Below are 27,057 nucleotides of genomic sequence, written 5' to 3' on the forward strand. Positions count from 1 at the left end.
AGTCAAAAAAAATTTAAAAATCAACCTGGGAGGGGAAGACCCTCAGTGTTTCTGGCCAAAACAAAAACAACTGCTATTTACACTCACTCTAAGTCAATCAAGGTCTGAACCAGGAGCCAGTGGGGCCAGGTCACCACAGCTAGGGTGAAGATGAATGAAGGGGAATAATACAAGATAAGGCTAAAAAGGAATGGCAGTACCCTGGTAGAGAAGGACTTGAATCCCTGGCAAAGGACTTTGGCCCCTACTTGGGAAGCTATATATAGACCCACTGAAGAGTTTTAAATGGAAATGGTGACATGATAATAAATCATAGTGCCATGGTAGTCCCAGGTTTGCATAGTGCTTTTTTTCCTGAACACAACCTGTATTATATGCAAAGTATTATTATACCCATTTTACAGATAGGACAAGGGAGGGTCTAAAAGGTTGTGTGACTCACCCAAGATCACACAGCTAGCAAAGTGTCAAAGCAAAGATTAGAACCCAGCTCTCTATTGACTCCAAGTAAGATTTCTTGCAACTAAATTACACATAAGCAAGATGTTAAATTGAAAGGATTATTAGAAGCAGCCTCTTTGGAGGCTTCACAATAGCTAGCAGACATGAAGAGGACCTTGCTTAGTTTCATGGAAGTAAGAAAGAGAGAGAAGTTTGGAAAATAGAATTGTTAAGATTTGGTTACCCTGATTGGACATGAAAAGTGAGAAGGAGGGAGGAAGAATCAAAGATTTAACTCAATTAAATTCAACATAATGGAAGGTAGAAATACAAACACAAATTGGGCAGTTGGGGTTAAGTGACTTGCCCAAGGTCACATGGCTAGTTTTTGTGTGAAGTGTCTGAGGCCAGATTTGAACTCAGGTCCTCCTGACTCCAGGGCTGGTGCTCTATTCACTGCACCACCTAGCTGCCCCCAAACACAAAACTTAAACACACCCTCTCTAGGAACTGATTTAGGGAAACAACATGTACATTTTTAAGTAAATGACAGGGCTCTGTGATTTAACTGATTTAGGGAACTCCCAGGTAAAAAAAAAACCCCTGCCAGGGCAGCCTGGAAAACAGTCCTTCTTCATCTTTCCACCCTCCTCCCAGCTTCCCTGCCTTCCTTCTAGTCTCAGCTATACCAGAAGCTGATCGCAATCCTCCTTAATCTTAGTGCCTTCCCTCTGAGACTACCCTCAAATTATCCTGGATAGATCATTTGGGCATAGTTCTTTTCAGGTAGTGTCCCCCATTAGACTGGGAGCTCCTTGAGGGCAGGAAGTGTAGGGTTTTGCTGCCTCCCCCCTCCTTCTTTCTAACCCCAGCACGTAGCAGAGGGCCAAGCACATAGTATGCTATTAGTTGCTGAGTTGATTGAGTGACTTCTCTGAAGTTTAGAGTCTTAGACTGTTATCCAGAAGAGCACTTTCAATTTAAGCAACTTGCCCCATCATACCTAACCTAGTATGCATGCCAGACAAAACTTGAATCAGGTCTTCTGGTCAGCTCTAGATCCTATACACCACCAGCATCAAACAATGGCTGCTGCCACACTCCCGAGCTGGTAAAGCCAGATTAAAATGTAAATGGGAAATATTCAACAAAATAAAAAATAAAACAGAACATGTTTTGTTGTGTGACTCCATTTGGGGTTTTCTTGGCAAAGATACTAAAGTGGTTTGCCATTCTCTTCTCCAGTACATTTTAAAGAAGAGGAAACTGAGGCAAGCCCGGTTAAATGACTTGTAAAGGGTCACATAGATAGTAAATGTTTGAGGCGGAATTTGAACTCAGGTCCTCCAGACTGCAAGGCAGTCATTCTCCCATAGCTTCCCATACAATAGAAAAAAGAAAATGTCAACATGTCGTTTTCTAAATCAACTGGAGGCCTTAAGTTTGGTTTGGTGGTTCATGTTTCTATCTTAATTTGACACCAGTGCTCTAGACCACATGACCTCATACAAATACAGAGTAACTGAGAGGAGGCGGGGCAGGGCAGAGAGGGGAGCACTGGACACTAGAGAAATCAGGAAGTCACTCTTGGAGGAAAGGGTACTTGAACTGAGCCTTAAAGGAGCAAGGGTTCTAAGAGGTAGAAATGTACCAGAAGGGCATTTTAAGCATGGAGAAGAGACTGTGCAAAAGCAGGGAGGTGGGAGATGATTGTTACACAGAGGAGAAAATAAATGGCCAGAGGAGAGAATACCCTTTAGGAAAAGTAATATGCAAACAGTCCGGAAACATAGGTTGTTGTCAGATTGAGAAGGGCTTTAAATGCCAAAAAGAGGAGCTCATCTCTTATACAAAAGGGTGCAGGAAGCCAATGAAGCTTCTAAAGTGAGAAAAACGATACGGTCAAGTTTATACTTCAGTAATATAAATTTGGCAGCAATCAGCACAGAGGATGAATTAGAGATAAAAAGGCTTGAAAGGGCTATTATAAGAGTAGAGACAGAAAGGTGATGAACTAGAAAGAAATAGGGATCCAGTCTGGGTTTTATAATAGTCAACAAGAATTTATGGGGGAGGGGAAGAATGAATTCTGTTGTTGATATGCTGAGTGTGAGACATCCAGGTAGGAAAGTCCAAAAGATAGTGACACAGGTCTGGAGCTCCAGAGGGAGATAAGGGCTGGATATATCAACAAAACAATAACCATAAGGTTTTAAACATGGGAAAACAGCTGATAGTCCCATGGAAAGAAATAATGAAGTCAGAAGGAAGACTGACCAAAAATCATTCCATCTCATTCAAAGGGCCACTGGTCCCCTATGGTGAGATCTACCTAGTTTGCCAATCTTGCCACTCTGTGACTCTGGGCTAGTCCTTTTCCCACTCTGGGCCTGCTTCCTCATCTTTCATCTATAAATTAGAATTTTTTCCAAATTAACACTTAAAAGACAGCATGATACACTGGAAAGAGGCTGGATTTGGAATGTCAGGAGCTATGTTCAAATCCTGAAGTAATTTGCTAGTAATTACCTGTGTGACTTTGGAGAAGTTATTTAAACTCTCTTGGGCATAAATTTCTTCATATGTAAAATGAGAAAAATGGACTAGATAGCTTCAACTAGATGGTATAGTGGATAGAATGCTAGACTTGAAGTCAGGAAGATCTGAGTTCAAATCCCATCTTGGATTTGCATTATGTGACCCTAAACAAATCACTTAATCTGTTTGCCTCAGTTTCCCCAATTGTAAAACAGGAATAAAACCAGCACCTACCCTATCACAACAGTAGTGTTGTGATTAAATCATATAATATTTGTAAAGTGCTGTCTGGAACATGGTAGGTACTATAAAAATGCTTATTCCCTTCCCTTCTGAAGTCTCTTCCAATGATACCACCCGAAAACCCTCAACCTGAATCCCTGGAAATTTCCCTCCAGAGGCCCCATTAGCCTGACTGTTTTCTCCACAGAGTTTACTATAGTGCCTAGCACATAGTAAATATTTAGTGTTTTCTTTATCTATGTAACCATCCTCTCCTTTATAGTCCTACTAAGACCATTCACATTCAGGTAATCTTTGTTTTTGTTGCTTTTGTTGTTGAGTTCTTTCAGTTGTTTCTGACTCTTCATGACCCCATCTGCGGTTTTCTTGGAAAAAATACAGCAGTGGTTTGCCATTTCCTTGTCCAGTTCATTTTCCAGATGAGGAAGCTGAAGCAAACAGGATTAAGTGACTTGTTCTCTTAATCCAGGTAGGACATCCAGGTAGGAAAGTCCTAGTAAAATGTCTGAACCCAGATTTGCAGTCTTCCTGATTCCAAGCCCAGTACCCTATCCACTAGGCCACCTAGCGGCCCAATTATTACCTAGACAATTTCAATAGCTGCTTAACTGGTCTTTTGTTTCTAATCTCTCTCCCAACCAATTCACCTTACATATTGGATAGTGGGTCTGATCTTCCTCAAGTACAGCTATGATCATGCCACTCTCCCGCCCCAAATCTTTTAGTATCTCTCCATTCCCTCCCATGTCCAAATTCATTAATGCAGCAATCACAATCCTCCACAATCTGGCTCTAACCTATCTTTCTAGCATGATTTCACAATATTCCCCTTCATGTACTTTAATGCTCCAGTCAACCAAACTACCCAATGCACTCCCTTGACCTGGAGTACAATGCCCTATCCATCCCTGTCTGTTCAAACTCTTCCCCCTCCCCCTTTAAGGCATCCAGCTCCAAACTCAAGCATTACCTCCTTCATAAAATCTGACATTCAGGGGCAGCTAGGTGGTGCAATGAATAGAGCACCAGCCCTGGAGTCAGGAGGACCTGAGTTCAAATCCAGCCTCAGACACTTAACACAAAACTAGCTCTATGACCTTGGGCAAGTAACTTAATCCCAATTTCCCTGCCTTCCCCCTCCACAAAGCAAAAAACAAACCTAACATTCATAACTAGAAGATATGCTCTAATATATTCAATCAATAAATCATTTATCTGATACATCTACTATGTGCCAGGCATTGTGCTAGGTGATGGGGACAAAGACAAAAATAAAACAATTCCTGCCTTCAAGGGAAGTTCCAAGGGGGATATATTTATGTACAATATGCACATAAATGCGTACAGAGAGGGGCAGCTAGGTGGCACAGTGAATAAAGCACCAACCCTGGAGTCAGGAGGACCTGAGTTCAAATTCATCCTCAGATACTTTATGCTTACTAGCTGTGTGACCTTGAGCAAGTCACTTAACCCCAACTGCCCTGCCTTCCTCCCTCCAAAAGTATAGATGGAAGAAATACCAAGTAATCTGATGGAGGAAAGCACTAGGAAATATGGGAATTGGGAATCAAAAAGGGCTTTCTGAAGTTGGTGCTTCACGGTCTTTGGAAAGGAGTGAGCCCATTTCAGGCATGGGGGGTAGCCCCATGAAGGGGGACAAAGGCATAAAGACAGGAAATGGAGAGTCCTGTGTGAAGAACAGAAAGAAGGCCAGGTTGACTCAACCATAGAATGTGGGAAAAGGCAAGTAATGTATAGTAAGTCTAGAAAGGTAGATTGGAGTCAGGTTGTAAAGGTCTTTAAAGACCTGTGTGCTGTCTTATACTATAATGATGTGTATGTGTGTATTTTCTCCTTCTGTAGATTTCAAGTTACTTGAGTATATGTCATGGATATCATCTCATCCAACTTTGCATCCCTAGAACCTACACCTAGAAACGCTTAAATATTTGTTCAATGAATTCTGAACTATTTTGAATTGTTGGTTATGTTATTCTTGCCCTTCTAGACTTTGAACTCTTTGAAGACATGAATTTTTTTTTATATTTCTTAATAGATACTTGTTTAATCAACTGGGCAAATCACTTCCCTCCGGGTTGAAGTTTACGCATCTTTAAAATGAGGGAACTAGATAAAATGGTATCTTTCCGCCTTAACATTATAAAACTTCTTCCAGATGTAACACAGTTCTAAGATTCACTGAAACAGACCTTATTATACTTCCTCCCTCCCCAAACCCATCTCAGTTCCAAATCTTTCTGTTCCTGTCTAAAATGCTAGCATCATTACAGTCACCTAGGTTTACTACCAGGGAGTCTGAAGTCATCTTCTTCTCCTCATTCTTACTCAGTCTCAATCATAGCCTTGTCTGATTGATTTCACTTCCATCACATCTCTTGAATCAATTCCTTTGTCTCTATTTACAGGGCCACCTCCCTTGTTTAGGTCCTCCTCACTTCTCCTCGCTCCACCTCTATTGCAACTGCTTCCCAATTGGCCTTCAATGCAGGCTCTCCCCTCTCCACAATCAATCCTCCCCATAGCTGCCAAACTGAAATATTTTTTTAATTTATTTTTTGCTTTTTGGAGGGGAGGGCAATTGCGGTTAAGTGAATTTTTGGTTATGTTGCCCAAGGTCACACGGCTGGAAAGTGTTAAGTGTTATTTGAACTCAGGTCCTCCTGACTCCAGGGTCAATACTCTATTCACTGTGCCACCTATCCACCCCTCAGGACTGATATTCTTAAAGCCCAGGTCTGACAATATCCCTTCTCTCCTTAAGAAGCTTCAGTGGTAGGGGCAGCTAGGTGGTGCAGAGAATAGAGCACCAGCCCTGGAGTCAGGAGGACCTGAGTTCAAATCCAACCTCAGACACTTGACATACTTACTAGCTATGTGACTTGGGGCAAGTCACTTAACCCCAAATGCCCTCCAAAAAGCCAAAAAAAAAAAAAGCTTCAGTGATTTCCTTATGCCCTTAGGATAAAATATAAACTCCCCCATTCAGATTTAAAGACCATTCACAATCTGGCTCCAACTATCTTTTCAGGAAATTGCATATTATTTCCCCCCCCTCTATGTCACATTCCAGCCAAACTCTCCTGTTTATTTCTCACCATACATGATATTCCTCCTTTCTCTTTCTCTTTGCACAGGTTCTCCCCATGCCTGGAAAGTCTCTGCCTCCTCACATCTGCCTTTTGGAATATCTAGCTTCCTTTAGAGAACAGCTCGAGCAAGTCAGTCAGCAGGCATCTACTAGACCTTAGCTCATGCCAAGAGCTGTGCTAACTACTGGAGACACGAAGAAAAGCAAAAAGAGGGCCCCTGCCCTCCTGGAGCCGACATTCCAACGTGAGAAACCAACACCTATGTACTTGAGTGTAAACGGGTAGTGACGGAGAGGAGCAGGACTAAGAAAGGCCTTTTTTAGAAAGTAGGGTTTGAAGGCAGCCAGAGAAGCCAGGAGGCAGAGAAGAGGGAGAGCACTGGATGAGTCACCGGGCACAGAGCATGAAAAGGCCTGGAATCAGAAGATGGCCTATCATATTGAGTTCCTCAATAGTGAGGAAACCAGTTTTGCTGTATCAGAGAGTACTTGGAAAAGAATAAATTTTCAGAAGACTATGGAGTTTGAAAAGACCAGGCAATGAAGGGTCCTAAAAGCCAAACAGATCGTCTATTTGATCCCAGAAGCCATAGGGAATCACTGGAGTTTACTGAGCAAAGAGATGAGATGGTCAGATTTGTACTTCAGGAAGATCACTTCAGCAGCTGAGTGGAAGATGTAGAGCAGTGGGGAAAGACTTGAGGCAGACAGATCAAACAGCAACCTGTTTGTTCATCAGACTACTGAAGGAGATCAGGCATGAAGTGATGTGGGCCAGTATCAGGGTGCTGGTTGTATGAGTGGAGAAGAGATGCTATCAAGGCAGAAACCACAAGCATTAGCAACAGATTGGGTACATGGCATGGAGTGCAGTCATGGGTTAAAGATGGCACCAAAGTGCTGAGACTTGGGAACGGGGAGGATGGTAGTGCCATTGACAATAACAAGAAGCTGGAAAGAGAAGAGAACTTGGAAGAAATGACTTCTGTGTTCTTTTTGGGACATGCTCAGTTTGAGATGTCTATAGGATATCCAATTTGAGATGTCTAATAGGAGTTATACCAGGCTAAAAGTCCAGAGAGAGGTTAGGCCTGGATAAACAGGACTGAGAAAGTAAAGATAACTTAATCAATGAGAGTTTATGAGATTACCAAGTCATATAAGTATGGTGGTAGAGAAAAGAGACTAGGACAGGCTTGAAGAACACCCACAGTTAGTGGAAGTGACATGGAGAATCCAATACAGAAGAATGACACAAGTAGCACAAGAATCAAGAGAAAAGAGTGTCCAGAAAACTTAGAGAAGAGAAAGTATATAGGAGGTCATCAACAACAAAATTAAATGCTGTAGAGAGGTAAAGGATGAAGATTTGGCAGTTTCAGTTGAATGATAAAGCTGGTGGCTAAACTATGGGGAATTAGAAGAGAGTGAGATTTGACAATTGTTAGATGACTTTATCAAAGAGTTTAGCTTCCTACTTCCTTTCCCCCAGAAATAATTTTGCATTTATCCTTTATACATTTCACATATATAGATATTTATCTCTGTGTGCATGTATGCATATGTATAAATGTATATGCATGTGTCTGTACAAAAAACATTTTGTTTCCCCTATGATGGAATGTAAGCTACCTGTGGGCAGAGATGGTTACATTTTTGTTTGGAATACCTACGTAACACAGCATCTAACAATGCCCAGAGCATAGCAGGCACTCATCATTTGCTGGAAAGAAAATTCTAAGAAATTGTTAGGTCAAAGAATAAATTAAAGGAACAATAGATAATTCCACTAGAAATGTCAAACATGAGAAAGCTACCAAAATTGAAGGATGTAGCCAAAGCAGTCCTCAAGGGGAAATTTATCTCCGAACACTTTCACTGACAGAAAAATGTAGTATACAACTAAATGACCTAGAAAACAAGCAAATTTTGGTAACCCAAATTAAACACTAAAATTGTGAAAAATAATAATTAATAACCAATATCTTGTAAATTCAGGGCTCCCTCTTTCCTTCCAAAGTTCTGACTTTGAGTTCAGTTTTTCTTCAGAAGGACATTACTGATGAGTTTGCATTGACTCTCCTTATCCAGGTCAGCACCCACACGAGCTTACAAGAAATTTAATCTAAAATAGGAAAACCCATTGTGTTCTACTCAAATTTAAGACCATGACAGAGAATCTGGGAAGAGATGCCAAAATTTGCAAGTGAACTGGATTTAAGTGAGGGAGGGCTGTGGAAAGTCACCAGCCTCACTTTCTCCTCCCTGAGCCATCTGGGTCCAGTGGCTGGATATGGATCAGGACAACTGAAGATGGCTCAGGATTCAGTGGGGAACCTGGACCTTTTCAAACTAAGTTTTTTAACAGGTCTCAGTTTGACTGAGGCAGTGCCCATTCAATGATTAAGGCTTAATAAAAAATGAGGTGGGACAGCCAGGTGGTGCAGTGAGTAAGAGCTCCGGCCCCTGCATCGGGAGACCCGGGATCGATTCCAGCCTCAGATACCTGGCACCCACAGAAAATAACTGGCCATGTAACCTTGAGCAAGTTACTTAACCCCAACTGCTTTAAAAAAAAAAAAGAAATGAGGAAGAAAATGGCTTTCTTACCGAGTCCAAAAAAACACAGGCATCACCTCCCTAATATCGTGGTCCTCTCTGAAAACGGACAAACAACTTCTGTCAGGGGCAGAGCCACGATGGCGGAATAAAAGCAGGAACTTGTTTTGGCTCCTGCTCCAACTACCTCTAATACTGGTTTAAAAAAAATGCCTCTAAACAAACTTTAGAGCTAGAGAACCCACAAAGTGACAGAGAGAAACAAATCTCCCACTGAAGGCAGCCCACAGACCCAAATCTGGGGTGGCCCTGACCAGCAGCACAGACCAACCAGAGCAGACTTCAGGAGAGTCAATCACCAGCAACTGTGGTGGTTTCCAGTCTGCTCAACCCATAAACACTAAAGAGAAAGTAAAAGGTCAGTGGGGAACTCTGTTGGAACTGGGTGAGAGAGGAGCACTGTCCAGCCCCTGCCCCTGCCACTGCCTACTGCCACATGACTGCCTCCAGAGCTCCTGGCCTGAAGATTGTAGGGGGCCAAGCGACCATTCAGAGGGTAATCACTCTTGCTTTGACATGCTTGGATATGGGATGCTGTCTTAGGCGGTGGTCCTGAGGTAAGGAACACCAGGGTGCCAGAGCTTGTAGTGACCCTAGCGAGGGTGCTCTCTGCATAGCTCTGGCAAATGCAAGAACCAAGGCAATTTGGGAGACAGCTCTCTCCATTCTGGAAGCAGAGTTCTACCATGGCAAAGAGCTCAAAAATCAAGCAATTGGCTAGCAAGATGAGAAAGCAGAGGAATAGCAATCAGACCATAAAATCCTTTTTTGGGGACAAAAAGGATCAAAACATGAAACCAGAATAAGAAAACAAAATCAAAACTCCTGCATCAAAAGCTTCCAAGAAAAATATGAAATGGTCACAGGCCATGGAAGAGCTTAAGAAGGATTTTGAAAATCAAGTAAGAGAAGTGGAGGAAAAACTGAGAAATGAGAATGATGCAAGAAAATCATGAGAAGCATGTCAACAGCCTGCTAAAGAAGACCCAAAAAAGTACTGAAGAAAATACCTTAAAAAACAGACTAACTCAAATGGCAAACGAGGCTGAAAAAGGCAATGAGGAGAGGAATGCCTTAAAAAGCCAAATTTGCCAGATGGAAAAAGAATCTCAAAAGCTCACTAAGGAGAATCATTCCTTCAGATTTGAAATGGAGCAAAGGGAAGCTAGTGACTTTATGAGAAATCAAGATGCTGTTAAACAGATCCAAACAAATGAAAGAATAGAAGACAATGTGAAATATCTCATGGGAAAAACCACTGACCTGGAAAATAGATCCAGAAGAGATAATTTAAAAATTATTGGACTGCCTGAAAGCCATGATCAAAAAAAGGGCCTAGAAATCATCCTTCAAGAAATTTCTTAAGGAAAATTACCCTGATATTCTAGAACCAGAGGGCAAAATAGAAATTGAAAGAATTCACCAATCACCTCTTAAAAAAGATCCCAGGGGCAGCTAGGAGGCACAGTGAATAGAGCACAGGCCCTGGAGTCAGGAGGACCTGAGTTCAAATCTGGCCTCAGACACTTAACACAAAAACTATGTGACCTTGGGCAAGTCACTTAACCCCAATTGCCCTACCCTCCCCCCTCCAAAAAGAAAAAAAAAAAGATCCCAAAAAGAAAACTCCTAGGAATGTTATAGCCAAATTCTAGAGTTCCCAGGTACAGAAGAAAATATTACAAGCAATCAGGAAGAAATAATTTGAGTATTGTGGAAAAACAATCAGGATAACACAAGATCTAGCAGCTTCTACATTAAGAGATCAGAGGATTTGGAATATGATATTCCAGAGGTCAAAGGAGCTAGGATTAAAACCAAGAATCATCTACCCAGCAAAACTGAGTATAATGCTTCAGGGTAAAATATGGTCATTCAATGAAATAGATGACTTTCAGACATTCTTGATGAAAAAACCAGAGCTGAACAGAAAATGTGACTTTCAAACACAAGAAACAAGAGAAGCATGAGAAGGTAAACAGGAAAAAGCAATTATAAGGAAGTTATTAAATTTGAACTATTTACTTTCCTCTATGAAAAGAAGATATTTGCAACTCATGAGACTTTTCTCAGTATGAGGATAGTTGAAGGGAATATATGTGTGTATACATGTGTGTATATGTGTATAAATACATGTGAGTGTGTGTATATATGTGTACATGTATGCATAGACAGAGGGCACAGGATGAGTCGAATATGAAGGAATGATATCTAAAAAATAAAATTAAGAGGTGAGAAATGAATATATTGGGAGAAGGAGAAGGGGAGAGATAGAATAGGGTAAATTATCTCATATAAAAGAGACAAGAGAAAACTGTTACAATGGAGGGGAAGAGCAGGAAGGTGAAAGGGAATGGGTCAACCTTACATTGGATTTGGCTTAAGGAGGGAATAACATTTAACATACACACTCAAATGGGTATCTTACCCTACAGGAAAGTAGGGGGGAAGGGGATAAGAAGGCAGATGACAGAAGGGAGGGCAGATTGGGGGTGAGAGTAGTTAGAAGCAAACACTTTTGAAAAGGGACAAGGTGAAAGTAGAAAATAGAATAAGTGAGGGGCAGGGTAGGATGGAGGGAAATTTAATTAGTCTTTCATAACATAACTACTATGGAAATGTTTTGCATATCTACACATGTATAACCTATATTGAATTGCTTGTCTTCCAAGTGGGGGTGGGTAAGGAAGGAAGAAGGGAGAGAATCTGGAAATCAAAGTTTTAAAAACAAATGTTTAAAAAAAATTGTTTTTTACATGCAACTGGGAAATAAGATATACAGGCACTAGGGTATAGAAATCCATCTTGCCCTACTAGAAAGTTGGGGGGTGATGGGGGAGGATATAAGAGAGAACAGACTGGTGGAAGGGGTATTCAGTAGGCTCACTATTTTGGGATTGAGGGTAAGGGAAAGATAGGGAGAAAATTTGTAACTCAAAATCTCGTGAAAATGAGTGTTTAAAACTAAAAATAAATATATACTATATTAATAAAAACAAATAAACATAATCAAGCAAAAATGAATTCACACACATATTAAAAAAAAAAAAACAACCTCTGTGAGTAGAAAAGAAGCTGGCCAAGGGGACCAAACTGGAACTGAAGCAACACTCCTTCCGATCTTCCTTCCTTTCTCTTTTTTCTTCCTTCTTCCTTCCTTCCTTCTTTTCTTCTTTCCTTTCCCTTTCCTCAGTCCACATAGGGTATCACAAGTACTCTGCCCAAAGAGAATGTAAATTTTAATCTCTGAAATATTTTTTTTTCCTTTTTTTCTTTCCTAAATACCATCCCTAACACCCAAATTACTCTGGCTCTCTTTGATTGGCCAACAATAGGTCCCAAGCCAAGCCCTACAAGATCATTGGGCCCTGATTGGCTCAGAATGAAAGTAAGCAGCAATTGTTTCTGTTTTGGCCAGAAACTCTGAGGGTCTTCCCCTCCCAGATCTATTTTTTTAATTAGGTTAAAGGCAATTCTCTGCCACATTTCTTATTAAGCCTTAATCATTGCATGGGCATTGCCTTGGTCAAACTAAGACCTGTTAACAGGAGGTAAAAGTGAGACTGATGACTCTGCACAGCCCTCCCTCACTTAAGTCCTATTTACTTGCTTGTCATCAGAATCACCTCCCAGAGGTGAGGGTCCTCTACTAGAAAGAAGGACAAAAAACAGCAACTCTAGCTTCGGTGGAGCCAGATTCTTTTGTCTAAATAGCCCAAGGCTGGGAGTGATCTGGTATTGGGGTATTTTCTCAGACCCAGGGTGAAATGATGGAGTGACTTCAGCCCCTATGGGAAGGACATATAAACAAGAGCTCCCAAGGGAGCTTAGTTTTGACTGAAGCTCCACCAGCCTGCTTTGAGAGAAAAATAAACATGTGCATGTGACCTAATTTAATTCATTTTCTTTTTAGACTGAACTCTGAAGGTTGACAAAATAGAAGTTCTGAAAATCAAAGAAGAGTTCAACAAAACTGAAACCATAAAATGATGGTTCATCAGATCTCATCAAATTAAATAATGTAAAGAGCTTGGCAGTGCCTGGCACACAGTAAACACTTAAATGCTTATTCTCTTCCCTTCCTATTAAATTAATAAACAAAAAGAGGTGCTGGTGAGTTGGAGGGGAAAGGAGGGATTTCAATAATATTATTAGCTAATTCGGTTTTTTAAAAAGTGAAAAACAAATGATCAGTATCAAAAATGGAAAAGATCAGAGAGATAGGGGGAACAGCGGGAAAAGTACTGGCTATGTAAAGGATCTGGGTTCAAATGCAGTGTCTGATATTTACTACCTATGAGATCACAGGTCTCAACTTCCTTCCCTATAAAATGTTGGCTTAAAGGGCCTCAGAGGTCTGTAATCCTATGAACTGACATGGAACATAAGTTTTAGAGTTAAAAGATCTTAAACTAGCATGGTGTATATACATATATACTAGAGAGAATAGGGAATTTGGTATCATGGGACCTGGGTTCAAATCATGATTCTGACTCAGTTTCCTCATCTGTAAAATGAAATGGAGAAGGAAACTGCAAACCATTCCAGTATCTTTAACAAAAACAAAACTTTTACAAGACACAAATGGAGTCATGAAGAGTTGGACACAACTACAACAATTGAAAAAGAACTCTATAAAAGGAAATAGTTGGATTGGATGAAATTCGAAATTCTCTTCTATATGTCTATGACCTAGCTTAATCTCCTCATTTTACAGTTTCCTTCTGGCTGTAATATTTTAAGTTCTAAGGTCTCTTCCATTTGTAACATTTTTGCTACGATCAAGGAAGAAAACATAAGAGAAATAGTATGTTATTTGTCAGAAACAAAGACAAAAAAACAAAAATGCTGTTGGAAGAAACCAAGTAAGGTAGGGAAATATAACTAGTCTAGACTTACATTGAAAGCTCCAAACCTCACCTAAGAAAATGGAAAAATCCAGTGGAAATAGGAAACAGAGATGAAATCCCAACTCTTTTTCTGAGTGTATAGGAAAAACTTGCAGGTGATAACTAGGTTACCAAAAAGCAGTTCGTTTGTAATGCAAAACTGATAGCCAGGGGATATGATGGAAATGAACTGAAATTTCAGGGATGGATTTAAGTCTAAAATTGCTACTTGATATTCACAGTGAATGCTTCTTCCTATAATGGATTTGTAAGGCTGGTGAGCAGGGTGAGTTCCAAATCATAGGGGAGCTGACCACCCAAATGCAGCAGGGGACAACTCCTTTTTACCAAGAGGAACTCATTGTCTGGATGGGAGTGGGGGTGGGGGAGGGGATGCAGGCCTCAGTTCTTCCAGAGATGCTCCTCTTAATGTGCCTTTTAAAAGATGAACTCCTTTTATGAACTGCCCTCTGGGTATGAAATTGTTTTCCCATTTCTGCACAGTATCATCCACATTTTCTTCCCTGGTTTTCCTTGTGACCAGTTATAGACAAGAGCAAGATGGCTTCATCTTTTAGCGCTAAAACTCTAAAACTTGTCTTCCTTTGCACTGTTCTAGAACAAGTGACCCCAAACCAAGAGCTCCCTAGTTCACTCCTAAAAGGCTAAGGTCACAGCTACGCCATATTCATCTGTCACAGTCATATTCATCCAATTCTATAAATTCAAAAAGCATCTATCTAGAGGCTGGTCTGTGTAATGTGCTGAGCTAGAGGTGGAGGGTGAGGTGGGGGTGGGGGGAATGCAAAGATAATAGACTTGGTCTTAGTGTAAAAGCCCTCAAAGAGCAGGAGGGAGGGGGAAGAAGAGATGAGGAGGAAGGGACAAAGATGGTGAAATGTAAAAGACCTATACACAAATAAATAGACTGAAGATTAAAATAAAGTGAGTATAGAAAAGAAACATAAAGCACCAAGAGACCAAAACAGGGACAAACCACTCTCAGCTGGATGGGATGAGGGAAGGCTTTATAGAGGTAACATTTGAATGGTGCACAGGAATCCATAGTATGGAGAGAAGGATGGATGAAACTTGGTGGGACTTTAGTTTTAACTTCAGGCCCTTTCCTCTGATCTAATCTATTCTGTATCTACCTACCTAAATAGTCCCTGTAAATTCCAAACATTCACATGAACCTTCTTCTTCAGACCTAAATGTAGAGGCAGTCTAGTTAGGTCATCTCAAACTAAGATGACTGTTCTTTTCTGGTACCTATAGGCAGAATCAGAGAGAAAGTTAGAAAGCAAGCTAACAAATGTTAATGTTTGGGAGGGGGGAAGAAAAGTTGGCAAAAAAAAAATTAAAGTGACTTAATTTCCTATTACGAAATAAGGAACAAATGAGAAGTCAGAAAGTAGAGCTGCCAGGTACTTTAGAACTCAGAAAATCAAATGTCAGAATCAGTCAGCAAAGCATTTGCTAAGAACTCAGTATGCTCCCAGTACAGTGCAAATCCCTGGGGATACAGCATCATGCCAGCCTTCAACGAGCTGGCTCCCATTCAAATGGGAGAGATAACATGCAAACAATTATGTACATACAAGATACTATATAGCTAAGATATATATAGTGTAAATGGGGAGTCACCTCAGAGGAAAGAACTTGAGAGGAAAGGGAAGGGGGAAAGATGCCTGCCCAAGGGGGAATCTCTGAAAGAAGTCAGGGAAGCTGGAAAGCTGAGGGGAGGCAGGACAGCCTTCCATGAATGGGAGTCAGTCAGTACTGAGGCACAAAGCTGGGAGATGCAGTGTCCTGTGCAAGGCTCAGTCAGGAGGCCTGTTATCACTGGATTGTAGAATATGTTAGGAGAAAAGGGTAAGAAGGCCTGGAATTGATAAGAAAGCCTGGAAAGGTAGGAAGCAACAAGGTTGTAAATGGCTTTAAAAGCCAAACAAAGGCAGCTAGGTGGCACAGTAGATAGAGTACTGATCTTGAAATCAGGAAGACATGAGTTCAAATCTGGCCTCAGACATTTACCAGCTATGTGACCCTGGGCAAGTCATTTAACCCCAATTGCCTCCCCCTCCCCCCCAAAAAAAAGAGATTGTAATTTTTTTTTTTAAGTAAACACCTTGAGGGTAGGGGCTGGCATTCTTTTTGCTTGTATTTGTATTCCTACGGTTTGTTTGGCACATATTAAGGCTTAATAAACACCTGTGACTTGAAAAATAAAACCAAGCAAAGTACTTTATTTTTTAATATTGGAGGTAACAGAAAGCTACTGAAATCTATTAAGGAAGGGAGGGGTAACTGTATGCCACCAAAGCTGTGAGCCTGAGTGACCTGCTGGATTGAGTTGTGTGTCTGTCTTACATTCTGACACCTAATTGTTTTGTATTTGTCTCTAAATGTTTCCTGATTCAGATTCTTAATAGCTCAAAATAATGCCTTTCTTTTCTCCAGGTCCCTCTATGAATGAATGAATGAATGAATGAATGAATGAATGAAAGAAAGAAAATTCATGAAAAGTCAAGTTAACCAGCCAACAAGCATTTATCAATCTCTTTCTATGTGCCAGGCAATGTGCTAAACTCTGATGATGCCAAGAAAGCCGAAAAACAGTCCCTCCCCTCAAGGAGCTCACTATCTCATGGGGAAAACAACATGCCAGATACATTGTAGAAACAAGATCTGTCCAAAAGCATATAAATGCTAAATCCAGGGCTAAGTGTAAGGGTTACAGATACAGATTCTGTTCTAACAGGTAAAGATGACCCACTTGGGAAAGTGATACCAAGCAAGGGGGCACTTTGGATTGGAAAGTTACAGGGAGAGCCTCATCATCTCTCAGCCTTCTATTGGGTCTTCCCACCTTAAACCTGTCTCCACTCCAATTTCTTTCTTTTTTCCTTCCTTCCTTTTATTCCTTTCTTCTTTTTCTTTCTTCCTTTCTCTCTCTTTCTCTTTTTCTCCCTTCCTTCCTTCCTTCCTTCCTTCCTTTCTTCCTTCCTTCCTTCATTCCTTCCTTCCTTCCTTCCTTCCTTCTTTCCTTCCTTCCTTCCTTCCTTCCTTCCTTCCTTCCTTCCTTCCTTCCTTCCTTCCTTCCTTCCTTCCTTCCTTCCTTTTATTTAAAACCTTAAAAGAACTTCACTCTGAACCTCACAGATTGGACCACAACAGGTCCTGCCCAAGCTCCACTTAATGGCTCCATTTTGGGCCCTCCTGGCTTACAGTCAAATGTCTGTGGTAACTGTTTCTCTTTGGAACAGCAAGCCTGAGGGTCTTCCCCTCCCAGCTTGATTTTCTCCCCCTTTTTTTTCTAGTTAAAGAGACCATCCTTTGACTCGCTTCTTAAAGGGGCCCATTCACTGAATTGGCATTACCTCACTCTAAGTGAGTACCTTGAAAAGGCCTTAGTCTAAAAAGGCCAAGGTCTCCCATTGCATTCTGGGTCATCTCCAGTCTTCCTGATCCATATCAGGCCCCTGGATTCAGAAGGCTCTAGAGGAGAAAGTGAGGCTGGTGACCTTGCACAGCCCTCCCTCACTCAAATCAAAGTCAACTGCAAGTCATGTCATCATAGTCCTCTTTGAGAACCAAGGATAAACACAGCAACAACTCCAATCCAACCTCCACACAGCTGCCAGTGACCCACTTCCTGAAAGTACAGCTCTAACCCAATAAACACAAGGGACTCTGTTTACTATCTCTAGGATCAAATATAAAGCCCTTTGTATACTTAAATAAATTCCAAGCAGCACCCTTCCTACCTTTCCAGTCCCCCACATGCCAGGTTCTTCCCCTCCACCAGTCAGAGATCCAGGATGCCGGCATACAAAAGGCCCTATCTCCATATATTTGCAATTGGCTGCTTTCAAATCTGCAGTTCATTCCCATTTCACCTCGGCTTTCAAAATTCCTTGTTTACTCAAAATCCAGCTCAAGCACCCTTTTCCTGTCCTGTTACTTCTTACCCTGTGAGGAAGACTTGAGTTCAAATTTAGCCTCAGATACTAGCTGTGTGATCCTGGGCAAGTAACACGTCACTTAGCTTGTCTCAGTTTCCTCATCTGTAAAAACAGGGATAGCAACAGCACCTACTTCCCAGGGCTGTTTTGAGGACAGAAGGAGATAGTTGTAAAGTGTTTCACAAATCTTAAAATACCACATTTGTTGCTGTTGTTGTTGTTCAGTTGTGTCTGACTTTTTGTGAGCCCATTTGGAGTTTTCTTGGCAGAAATACTGTAGTGGTTTGCCATTTCCTTCTCATTTTACAGATGAGGAAACTGAGGCAAACAAGGTTAAGTGATTCGCTCAGGGTCACACAGCTAGTGTCTGAGGACAGATTTGAACTCAGAAAGATAAGTCTTTCTGACTCCAGGCCCAGTACTCTGTCCACTGTTCCACCTAGCTGCCCCAGACTGTACATAAATGCTAGCTATTATTTTTACTCTTCATGAATTCTAATCAAAAGTAAGATTATTTGTTCCACTCTGCAAGCCTCTGCCCCCTTCCTAACCTGCTGGTTCTCAGGTCCAGGATGCACTCCATTTCAGAATCCTTCATGTCTCAGTTCAGAAGCCTCTGCTTCTAAGAAGCCTTCATTGATGCCCCCATTTATTTGAAGCTCTGGCTGCCACCAATGGCTAGAAGTGAAAGGGGGAGGGGGAAGGGAATGAGGGTTCATATACAACATTTCATCTCCGACCTCCATGCTTTTGTATAAGCTGTGGCCTGGACCGTATTATAAAGCTGGAAAGAATGTCTACACTGAAGATATCAAGTATCCAAGTATCATCTAAGTATTGCAGATTTACAAAACTTTTCTCCCAAAACCCCATGGGAGAGTTAGGGAAAGTGCTTATATCCTCATTTTACAGTCAAAAGGTAAGAGAAGTAAAGGAATTGGACCAGGGTTACACAGTCAAAAAGGATCACATCTCATCCAGGTTTCCTGAATGACAGAATCAGGAAATTTTTAATAGTTTGTTCATTTAAATAGAATGGGTTTTCTTTACCACAGGATTGAAACCAGACAGGGATGTATGTCAAAGATCATAGAGACCAAACCCAGGGTATGATGAAGCCAGCTCTTACCTACAGCCAGCCCATCCTGAAATTTTCAGTGTAAGCATTTGTGTCTCACAAATCAGCAAACACTACAAATCAGAGCTTGATTTATCATTGTGTTGATTGTCTAGACTAAAGAAATTATTAATAATGCAGATGAAATCTAAAATGTGCCTTGCCCACATTTCTTTTTTACTGGAGAGAGGTAACACACCCATAGCCAACACCCTGTTCTACAACAGGAAAAGGGGGTCCAGAGAGTTTAAGTGATTTGCCCCAAGTTACAAAGAGTAAAATAGATTACTGACTGACTGACCATCTTCTGCAGCCCATCTCTGGAATGCCTTAGGCTTACCAGGTAGATTTGGTTCTCTAATTAATTGATTACTTAATGCCAAGCAAAAGAAACAACTTAAGACAGTAGTTCTCAGTGAAGGAGGAAAGGTAGTGTCAGTGGGGAAAAGGAGCTAGGGGGCACTTTATCACAAGCCCTGGGAACGTGGAATCCCTGGTTCAGAGGATTTCAGGCAATTCCTGATGCAAATGCAGTCATTCCTGAGGCAGTAACAGCAGCAGCAGCAGGCATTAGACTCTTCAATAACGTTAGGGCTTTAATATAGATCTCAACGCGTCCTCAATGCCCAGGAAACCTGCCTGAATCTAATTATGGCTGCCCCATTCTACTGCAGGTAAGAAAAACCCAAAGCAAAAATTCCCCTTATTGTTGGATTTAACACTTAAGTCCTAGGGAGCCAAATATCACCTTCCCAGTTCCATTCCATTAAACCAGTCCCTTCTCCAGGCTTAGTGGGAAAATAGCGCCCCCTGGTGTTCCTTTGGTGATCCTTGTACTGCTATCCCAAAGAGCAAAGAGATCATTTAAGAGCTCTACTTTCTTCCAAAACTCTGTCCCCAGGATAAATATTAACCGAATGATTTGGCTGGTTTCATAAGCACAGCTGAAGGGACCTCGACATTCCTTGAGAAATGGTTACTCAGCCCCCAGTGATAAAACTCACTCCATTCTGAGGCTGTTCCAATTGTTAGGAAGCCGTCCTCACATTGGGCCAAAATCTGTCTCTCTGTAATTTCCAACAGTTCTCCCTAGTTCTGCCTTCTGCATCCAGTCAGAGGAAGTAGGATCTATTTTCCACATGACAGGCCTTCAAAGACTTGACATCTCCAGTCCTAGTCTTCTGTCTCTTCTTCTGGCTAAAATCTCCAGGCCCTCCACTCACCGTGATGTCATGGTCTTTATCCCCCTCCCCATACTGGTCATCCTGGCTAATGTCCTTCCTAAAATCTTATTTAGAAATGAATACAGTACTGCAACACCAAGGACAAGAGGAGCATGATAATGCACCACTGCTCTGGACGCTGTGCATATTAATGCCATTTACTACTGAATTAGCTTTTGGGTTGCTTATCACAGCGTTGGTTTATATTAACTTTATAGTCTTCTAAAAGGGGCAGAGCCATGTAGCACAATGTATAGAGTTGAATTTGGAATCAAAAAGACCTGAGTTCAAATTCTGCCTTAGATACTTATTAGCCTTATGACCTGGGACAAATCACTTAACCTCTATGTGCCTATTTCCTCATCTATAAAATGGAAATAATAATAGCACCTCCCAGGGTTGTTGTGAAGATTTAAGATAATATGTAAAGGGCTATGTAAACCTTAAAGTGCTACTTTAATGTTGACTGCTGTTTCTGCTGCTACTACTACCACCACCACTACTATTACTACTACCACCACCACTACTACTAATCTTCTCCCCCTTTTCTTTTTCACCTGACAAGTAGTCTATGGATTCCATTCTATATGTGTATTATTGATTTTTTTTAAACTCAAGTATAGGACTTTACTATTTGATAGTATTTTACCCATAGTAGAACTTCTTTCAAATTAAAGTCAATCTTCTGAAACTCTGCCACTGCTTTATCAACTAGATTTATGTAATATTCTTCAATACTGCTGTGTCTCAGAGAAAAGGGAGGCCGAAGGAGAGGAATGGCCAGCTGGTGCAGCAGTCAAGACACAAACAACTTTTATCGATAAGAGTTTGCTGTCTTACAAGGGCATGGTTTGTGGCACCCCAAAACAATTATAATAGTAACATCTGATCAAAGATCACCATAACAGATATAATAATAATGAAAAAGTTTGAAATATTGTGAGAGTTACCAAAATGTGACACAGGGACATGCTGTTGGAACACTGGTGCCCATACACTTGTTCCATGTACGGTTGCCACAAACCTTCAATTTTTTAAGAAAACAAAACAAAACACCGTAATGTCTGAAGTGCAGCAAAGCAAATCACAATGAGGCATGTCTATACTAGAAATGTAGTGATAGCAAAAAAAAAGAAAAAAGAAATTGAAGAAATAAACACAGTCAAAGAGGGAATAAAACTATCTTTTTTTTTGTAGAAAATATGATGATTTACTTAAAGAAACATGGAGAGTGAACTAAGAAACTAACAACTTCAGCAGAGTTGCAAGATATAAAATAAACCCACACAAATCATCTGTATTTCTGTATATTACCACCAAACTCCAGCAGGAAGAGATAGAGCAATTTCATTTAAAATAACTATGGACAGTACAAAATGGGAGTCTGCCTGCCGAGACACACAAAGGAATTATATACACACAATTACAAAACACTTCACACAAATAAATACAGTTCTAAACAACTGAGGGAATATTAATGGCTCAAAGAAAAAATAATAACAAAGTTCATCTAGAGGTACAAAGGTAAAAAACATCAGATGAATCAGTGAAAAAAATGGGAAGGAAGGGAGCCTAACAATACCAGATCTCAAACTATACTACAAGGCTTAATCATCAAAACAATTTGATACTAGGTAAGAAATAGAGAGGCTGATCAGTGGGAGAGATTAGGCACATAATATGTAGAAACAAAGGAGCATAGAAACCTAGGGAAAACTGGAAAGAGGTCTGGTAGAAAACTGGGTATAAACCATCATTTTACACTGTTTACCAACATATGCTGAAAATAGGTACATGATTTAGACATAAAGGGTGACATCAAAAGCAAATTAGTGGAATAAGAATGAAATTTATGAATAGGGGAAGAGTTCATGACCAAATAAGAGACAGAAAGGTTCACAGGAGGTAAAATAAAAAAGCAATTTTGATTACATAAAATTAAAAAGTTTTTATACAAACAAAACCAATACGTCAAAATTGAGAAGAAAAGGGGCAGCCAGGTAGCACAGTGAGTAAGAGCTCCAGCCCCAGAGTCGGGATGACCTGGGATTGAATCCAAGCTCTGATGCTCAGTACCACACTCAGAAATAACTGGCCATTTAACCTTGAGCTAGTTACTTAACCTCAATTGCTTATTAAAAAAAAAAAAAAGAAACTGGGAAGAAAAGCAGGAAACTGAGGGGGAAAATTTTATAACATTTTTCTGATAAAAGTTTCATTTCTAAGATAGATAGAGAATTGAGTAAAATTAACAAGAATAAGTGCCATTCCTCAACTGATAAAGAGAGGAAAGATATGTTAGGTAGTTTTCAGAGAAAAAAAATCATAGCTATCAATAGAATTATGAGAAAATATTTTAAATCACTAATAATTAGAGAAACAAAAATTAAACAACACTGAGGTATCATGTCACACCTATCATATTGGCAAAGATGATAAAAAAAAGACAAATCAATCAAAACTATAAACTAATCTAATCATTATGTAACACAACAGAATAGAGGAGCTTAAGAAGGTTTTTGAAAACCAAATTAGAGAACTGGAGGAAAAATTGGGAAGAAAAATGAGAATGATGCAAGAAAATCATGAAAAGAGAGTCAACAACCTGACTGAATAAAATAACACCTTAAAAAATAGACTAACTCAAATGGCAAAAGAGGCTCAAAAAGCCAATGAGGAGAGGAATGCCTTAAAAAGTCAAATTTGCCAGATGGAAAAAGAATCTCAAAAGCTCACTGAAGAGAATAATTCCTTCAGAATTAGATTGGAGCAAATGGAAGCTAGTGACTTTATGAGAAATCAAGATACTATTAAACAGATCCAAACAAATGAAAAAATAGAAGGCGATGTGAAATATCTCATCGGAAAACCATTGACCTGGGAAAATAGATACACGAGATATATTTTTAAAATTATTGGACTACCTGAAAGCCATGATCAAAAAAAGAACCTAGAAATTGTCCTTCAAGAAATTCTCAAGGAAAATTGCCCTAATGTTTTAGAACCAGAAGGCAAAATCGAGGTTGAAAGAATCCACTGTGCATCTCTTGTAAAAGATACCAAAAAGAAAAAAAAATATTATAGCAAGGTTCTGGAGTTCCCAGATCAAGGAGGAAATATTACAAGCAGCCAAGAAGAAGTAATTTGAATATTGTGGAAACACAATCAGTGTAACACAGGATCTGACAGCTCCTACACTGAGGGATCAAAGGGCTTGGAATATGATATTCCAGAGGTCAAAGGAGCTGAGATTAAAACCAAGAATCACCTACCCAGCAAAACTGAGTATCATGTTTCAGGGGAAATATGGTCATTCTATGAAATAGAGGACTTTCAAGTATTCTTTATGAAAAAAACAGAATTAAATAGAAAATTTGACATTCAGATACGAGAAGCATAAGAAGGTAAACAGAGAAAAGAAATCATAAGGAACTTATCAAAGTTGAACTATTTACACTCCTACATGGAAAAATGATAATTGTAACTTATGAAACTTTTCTCCGTTGAAGGGAATAAAAATATATATATATATAGGAGGGTATATGGGCACATGAATACATATGTAAGTGTGTGTATATATGTGTACAGGTATACATAGACAGAGGGCACAGGACCAATTGAATAGGAAGGGATGATATTTAAAAGGTGGAGTTGAGAGGTGAGAGAGGAATATAATGAGAGGAGATGGGGAGAGACAGGATGGGGCAAATAATCTCGTATAGAAGAGGCAAGGGAAAACTGTTACAATGGAGGGGAAGAACAGGAAGGCAAAAGGGAATGAGTCAACCTTTACTCTCATTGGATTTGGCTTAGGGAGGGAATGACATACACACTAAATAGGGTATCTCACCCTACAGGAGAGTAAGGAGGAAGGGGATGAGAGGGGAGAGCAGGTTGGGGGGAGGGAAGTTGGAAGCACACACTTTTGAAAAGGGACACGGTTAAAGTAGAGAATAGAACAATTGGGGGTTGGGATAGGATGGAGGGAAATATAGTCAGTCTTTCACAATATATCCACCATGGAAATAATTTGCATAGCTACACATGTACAACCTATATTGAATTGTTTATCTTCCCAGTAAGGGTGGGTGACAAGGGAGGTAGAGAAAGAATCTGGAATTCAAAGTTTTGAAATCAAATGTTTAAATATACACACACACACACATACATATATTACATGCAACTGGGAAATAAGATATACAGGCACTGGGGTATAGAAATCCATATTACCCTACTGGAAAGTCGGAGGGGGGATGGGAGAGGATATAGGAGAGAGCAGATTGGGGGAGGGAGTATACAGTGGGATCGTTGTTTTGGGGTGGTGGGCAGGGGAAAGACAGGGAGAAAATTTGTTACTCAAAATCTTGTGGAAATGAATGATGTGAACTAAAAATAAACAAAAAATTTCATTAAAAAAAAGAATATGTCAGAGGTAGGATTTGAACCCAAAGTATTCCTGATTCCAAAGCCATGCATTATGCCACCATTTTAGGGATGAGCAAACTGAGACTCAAAGTGGGGAAAGGGGTTCAAAGTTACCCAACTAATGAACTGGAATCTGTAAGTCTAGCACTGTTCACATAACCTTGGATTGTCTCTCATTGAATAAGATGGTTTTGATTTTCCTGGGCTTTTACGTAGCAACTAGTTTTTATCTTTCCCACCACTGCTGCAGTTATAATGCAGTTAGCCAAAACCCCACTTATTTTGCTGTTTGAAGTGGGTCTCCTGCAATGTAAGAACCCATGAAAAATCAACATTTTCTAACATGACTTGAATCCACAAGGACCAAACATACATAAAACAATCATTAACTTGTTTTGTTTCTTTGTAAAAATATTTTCTTTAAAAATTATAGTAAATGTGAAAAAAGACTCTTTTTTAGGGGTTTACTTCTCATGTACTGTGGGGAAAACATAACCCTTTTTTCCAAATTCTTTTGTACTGAACATGTAAATGTCTTCACCTCTCTCTAAGCAACTGCAGTGAGATGGGGAACCCATGGAACCTTTAATTAAAAGATGCCCTTCAACTTTGGCCCAAGGAATCAAAGCCATTAGAGGCTTATCTCTTGAGTTTTTGCCAGATACACAAAAAAAGAGAAGACACAATCTGGGGCAGTTGGTGCTAAATATCCATTAAGAAGAGGTCAGACAGTGGTGAGGCAAGTGAAGAGTGAGCACTTTGGGCTGGGATGGTTAGAGGGAAGTGTACACACCACACACACACACACACACACACACACACACACTGTGTGTTTTAAAGCAAACACACAAATATTTGCCTTTTTGGCAAAATTCAAGGCTTAGTACTAACCAGGACTTGAACATATTTTTTCATGCTTCAAAAAAGGGATGTCATCTTACCTACCATCACGACACACCACTCAAGGGAGTGACGTGAGTGCTGACCCACTGATTGACAGTTTCATGAGTTGTGGCCAAAATAATAACAGTGAGCATTTACAAAGCACTTTAATATTTGCAAAGTGCTTTACAAAAATTATCTTGTTTTATGTTTACAACAGCCCATGGAAGTAGATGCTATTACCCCATTTTAACAGACTAGAAAACAGAGGCAGGCTGAGGCAGGTGACTTGTTCGTGTCTAAGTTTGGATTTAAACTCCAGGCTTCCTGACTCCAAGTTCAGAATTCTTTTCTCTGTGCCACCAAGTTACTGTACAGGAACATGTATCTACTGGTAGCTAATCTTATGATAATGAGGTTTTTTAACTTTTAACTAGGCTGGTCCTCAGATACTGTTGGAGTAAGCTAGCAGGCCCAGCTTGGTCTCAGCCAGGGTTGATCCTACCTTCTAAAGAACATAGGGTCAGGCATTTGAGGAATCACTGACATCATCTCCTCCATGCCAGCATGTCAGTAAGGGATACCTTGAATATAACCAACCAAAGCATGTTTGTTGCATAAATAATGAGAGCTCATATTTATACAGTACTTTGTGGTCAAATCCAAGTAAAATTTTTTGGCCCTCCCTTTGTACCAGAGAAGAAGTCCGAATAGTTTCTTTTTCTTTGATGGGGTGTTTACACTACCATATTGTAAAATTTGGGTTACTATTATGCAATACTATGCACATATTTTATGCATATCTGAGTTTCTAAACTTTTTCTGTATTTTATTCTGGCCTTCACATGTCATCAGTAGCTTCTGCAAAATTCCCAAAAAAATTCCCATTTTTTCCCATTCCCATTCCCAATTCTTATACTAACCTGCGATATATTGAACTGCAATGGGGAAAGTCGAAATGTGAAAAGGATTATAATTATATAGTTATCATATAATTAGCTCTCTTGAGCTTTATGACAGTCCTGATGTCAATAACAACTCACATTTCTCTAATAATAACTCAAATGTATATAATGCTTTAAAGGTTAGTTAATTACATAGGTCATAGATCCCATTTGTCCCTCACCATGAGATAGATACAGTGATTTTCCCTATTTAATAAGAAAGAAACTGAGTCTGAGAAGGCAAATGACTTGCCCAGTCATACAGCTAGGACGGGAGGCAATGTCCAAACTCATTTTCCTGTTCCAAGGTACTCTATCCACTACAAAATCCACTATTACACTATTCTATCCACTACAAAAATGTTCTCCAAAATGAACCTGATAGGTGGGCAATGCTAGTTTCAACATCCCCAATCCATAGATGAAACTGAGGCTCAGAAAAGTTAAATCATTAGTCCGAAATCCTAGAAAGTTGGGAAGCTTAAAACAGCATCAGGGTCTCCTGACCACAAATCCTGAGCTCTCCCCATTAAGCTAGGCTGTACTGGGTTCAGTTCTTTAATTCAATTCAACATTTATTCAGTGCCTACTGTAATGCGAATGTAAATTTTGAAGATCTTCCCTGCCCCTAGGCTAAAGTGCACCAGAAGCCTGGGGAG

At 40.1% G+C, this 27,057-nt stretch overlaps 1 protein-coding gene across 8 annotated transcripts in view; it reads right to left on the minus strand.

The window, feature by feature from the left end:
- The window catches only part of ZMYND8 (zinc finger MYND-type containing 8), a 540,997-nt gene that overhangs the window by 122,554 nt on the left and 391,386 nt on the right, over positions 1-27,057 (minus strand). For 2 of the 8 annotated variants that reach the window (XM_069072348.1, XM_069072347.1), the window contains exon 2: positions 12,006-12,167. The exons of 3 other annotated variants lie outside the window; for them this stretch is intronic. The gene's annotated coding sequence lies outside the window, so the exon portion shown is untranslated. Of the gene's footprint in view, positions 1-12,005; positions 12,168-14,997; positions 15,112-18,358; positions 18,486-27,057 lie in introns of all 8 variants that reach the window. 3 more of the 8 variants (XM_069072343.1, XM_069072346.1, XM_069072345.1) reach the window with 3 other exon arrangements.

Source organism: Petaurus breviceps, unplaced genomic scaffold (assembly GCF_028583685.1).
Source record: "Petaurus breviceps papuanus isolate PSGF00001 unplaced genomic scaffold, PetGlider_PUasm1.0 90847, whole genome shotgun sequence".
Taxonomy (NCBI): domain Eukaryota; kingdom Metazoa; phylum Chordata; class Mammalia; order Diprotodontia; family Petauridae; genus Petaurus; species Petaurus breviceps.